Below are 4,014 nucleotides of genomic sequence, written 5' to 3' on the forward strand. Positions count from 1 at the left end.
TCATTAAAATTTCTTCTAAATTTAAAGCACTACATGAAATGTCATCAACCAAAGTCTTAAGATCTTTAGATAAAGTACAAACTTAAATATTTTAATGAACTAAAGCATTTCAATATTGCGAAGAGTCTAACCCTTCCTAACTGGAATCATTCCATAGAGTATCATCGATTGACTAACTTGTAAGATCTCTTTTAATGTTGTTTTGAGAAGAAAGACCAGCAATGCTAACTTGACCATGATGATGAATGCGAATATTCTTGAAGTCTGGAAGCTGTAGGTTCTTCAGCCTTCGTTCTTGAAGGTCAATGACCTACTGCAATTCAGCCTGCTCCTCAAGTTTTCTTCTCGACAAGATATCATGCAGATTATATAACATTCTTGCTCTTGCATAGAATAGATGCAGTGGAAAAGAAAATAGAAACAGCATGATGAGGCTCTTAACACAAGCAAATGCATACACATTAGCTTTCTAAGAATAAATGATCCTTCCACTAAACATAGTGGAATAGAAATGCCAAGTAGGGAAACTTAATTACCAAGATGAAATCATAATGTTCTTTGGAGTCAAATCTTGGACTTAAACATGGTGAAAAGTCCCCCACCCCTCTCTGATTGTTGTTGCTGCTGTCTCCTAGATACATCAATATGAATAATATTAATTGAGGAATAGCTAGATATAGGTCAACAAAAGAGATGATATCAACTTACTTGTCAGGGATTTTTCCCTTCTTCTTGTAGGGCTTGACAGGTACGCATGAATCACAGATAAAATGAGCCTCACTAAAGGTGATTTAAGGCTTCTCCTAAAAGGTGTTTCACTAAATCTAAAATCAAACAAGTACTCAGTAAAAAAAAGTGCAACAATTGCCATCAAATAATCAACATAGTCACAATCTAGGTACAATTAAATTACAAAACAAAACAGTAAAATATAACACACAAAATCAGTAAAGAACCAGAGCTAATCACTAATCAGTAAAGTACTAGAGCTAATCACAAGACATTCATTAATCAATAAAATCACAACACACAAAACCATAACTAATCACAGAAACAGAGCACAAAAAAGTAAAAAAAATGAAGAAGAACTGAACAAGTGAAGAACAAGTGATCAAGACATTCACTGACCTTCGAAGATGACGCCGACAGACCCTTGAATGACGGAAGATGCCGATCTGACGATAGCGAGAAGATGAAGATGACGGCGAGAAGATGAAGAGAGCAGGGGATGCACCGAAAGCTCGCGGAAGAAGAGAGCAGGGGTTGGAGGCTTAAGGGCAGTGGCTACATGGACAAACGGTGACCGAGCTCGACAGATGGATGGTGACAGTGGATCGACGGACCGGTGGTGGCAGCAGCTACGGTTAGAGAAGGGGGAATGATATGGTTCAAAGTTCTATAGCTTGAGAGAGCAGTGGTTACACAGACGGACGGTGGCAGTCGCTCGATGGACAGGCAGCGGCAGTGGCTCGAAGAGAGGCTAGGGTTGGAGAAGGGGGATTTAGAGTCCTGCACTTCTGGTGGAGGCTGAGAGGAATGAGAGTGAGAGTAAGAGTGAGAGACATTAGGCTCAGTAAGCCAAATTTGCCCAAAACGACAACGTTTTCTTCAAACCTACCGGAAAGTTCCCCATTGGTTTTTGAAACAATGTTTCAGGAGGCTAACCAGACCGTAATTGTTGCGGTTCACAGATAGACTGGTCAAACTGGTCGATCCGGTCTGGTTTTTCAGAATCGTGCTTTTTGAGTCGGAATTTACTTTTAGCGACGGTATTGTGCGCGCTGGGAAAAAGTTAGCACCCGAAAACCTTAGAACCTGTGTGTGGTAAAAGTAATTTCCACCTAGGTAATTGTAATAAAAAAATAATATTGGCCATTCATTCTTGATTTATTCCTTTAAAAATAAATCTCAGCCACTCATTATTTTATCATGCAGTAAAAAAGTTAATCCGAAGCGAACTTCTGACTAGTATTCCACAAATACCTCCTAGAGACCCCGAATCCTTTTGCTTATTTCCCAAGCAACACGCCCCTCTCTCTCACTCATATAGCCGAGATTATCTCTGCTATTTACCCCTCTTTTCAGTGTTTTAACCCCAAGTAACTAACCGTGGTAAACTACAGATAAACACGTCATTATGAGACTGGGTGTGCTTCATTGGAATCACTCCCTTTCTCTCTTTTTCCAGCCTATTTTCATCTTATTTTCCAGCCTTTTACCACATTAAATTAAGTCAAACTTCAGCATTTTATTTATAGATTATTAAATAAAAATTTGACAAAATATTAAGCAAAAAGAGAGAGATAACTGTGTTTTAGAAAGAGAAAGAGAGAATTTTCTGCACTTTTTCTCTGCACTTCCAGCCCACATTCAAGTTGTTCTTCACTTGTTCTTCAAGTGTTCTTCAAGAATCCAAGCCATTTAAACACAATTCCTTGCTCATTCTTTGCTAATTCTGGTACTTTCACCAAAATTCTAGCAAGGTAAGCCCTTGTTCCTCACCTCTTCTTTTTGATTTTTTCAACTGATTTTAAGGTGAATTATTGCTCTCTTCATGTCTAGAAAATTCCTCTTGAAGCACATATAGAGAACACCTAAGGAGCCAAGAAAATTCAAGCTCAAAGTGATTGAAGTTCATAATTTTTTGTGACACTATTTCGGCCAAGAAGCACTAAAAATTCATTAATTGTCCTCCTCCATTTGTTTGAGTAATTTATGAAGTTTAAAGTGTTTAAGGGTTGAATTAAACAAGAGGTAAGGGTTAGGCTTAGTTAGAATATGTTTGTGCTTGATTTGGTATTCATATGAGCCACTTTTTGGTGAATTTGTGCTTGTTTTGTAATTCTAGAAACTCTATCATGTAACTCTATTTGGCTTGTTGTTTAAGTAAAATATAAAGTTTATTTGCCTTTGAATTTTGTATGAAACAACAAAAAATTTTAGAACACTTGGGAGTTAAAGTTTCGAGCCTTAAATATCACTAAAAGTTGATAAAATTACAAAACTGCACCTCTCAAAATTTTAGTCACTAAAAGCATGAAAAGTAATGTGTAAAAGATTTAAAAAGAGGTTAGAAAAATAATTTTAATCCTATGAAACCAGTGTGGTAAAGTAAAAAGGGTGTTATGGTTAAAATTATGATCTTAGAGGTTTTAGAAGTAAAATTATAATTATATAAATTAGTTGGGTCAAAATTATAATTAGAATAAAATTTTAGACCTAAATAAAAGTATTAGTAAAAGTTAGGAGTAAAAGTTAGGAGTAAAATTATAAAATATAGTAACTAAACAAGTAAGAAAATTAATCAAGGGTAAAATAGTCTTCTAGGTCTCTAGGGGTAAATTGGTATTAATTAAAAGTATTACAGGTAATTTGGTCACAAAATAAATCCTAGGATTAATTTAGTAAAGTTTCGACATTAAATAAGGCTAAAGTAAAACCTTAGAATACTTAATGGTAAATGATAATTTTGGACATAAAATAAAATATAAAAATGGTTATTAACTTAATAAAGGGTAAAAAAGTATTTTAACAAAAACTTGAGGGTAAAATGGTAAAATAGTAACATTAGAGGTGAAAACATCACTAAAAGCCTAAAGAAAACGAGAAAAAGAGAAATAAGTACAAAAAGGGCAAAAGTCTTATTCAAATGAGATGGGCAGAGAAGTCCCTTGGAGATAAAGTTTATTGAGATGTGCACGGAAAAGAAAACTGTAAATTCCCTTAGAGGTTGCTTGGTAGAGTGGTCTTCCATTTTGCCTAGCTAGAGACTATATAGGAGTGGAGACGCCCACCATATGGACAGTTACTCACCGTGAGCACATTATATTTTGGGCCATTCTTTTATTAGTACCATGACTGTACATGATTATCATGAGGCACCTGTGCGTGATTGTAGACAGTGGAGTAGTCATACCCGGATGTTGGGTCAGGTAACATCGGGTTGCAGGTTGGATAGCTAACCCACGCATGAGCTTATGGCCTGCATTGGACCAGGCATGTATCATACTTGGT

General features: G+C 36.0%; 1 long non-coding RNA gene across 2 annotated transcripts; it reads right to left on the minus strand.

Moving 5' to 3' along the window:
* Positions 372-1,257, minus strand: LOC107612784. Of its 2 annotated transcripts, none has more exons than XR_001613857.2 (3): positions 1,129-1,257; positions 709-824; positions 372-624 (listed from the first exon to the last, which is right to left on the minus strand). It is a non-coding gene; the product is annotated as an uncharacterized LOC107612784 (long non-coding RNA). The 2 variants fall into 2 exon arrangements; XR_002352368.1 differs by having other exon boundaries at positions 372-628.

The sequence above is a fragment of the Arachis ipaensis genome, chromosome B08 (assembly GCF_000816755.2).
Source record: "Arachis ipaensis cultivar K30076 chromosome B08, Araip1.1, whole genome shotgun sequence".
In the NCBI taxonomy this organism is placed as follows: domain Eukaryota; kingdom Viridiplantae; phylum Streptophyta; class Magnoliopsida; order Fabales; family Fabaceae; genus Arachis; species Arachis ipaensis.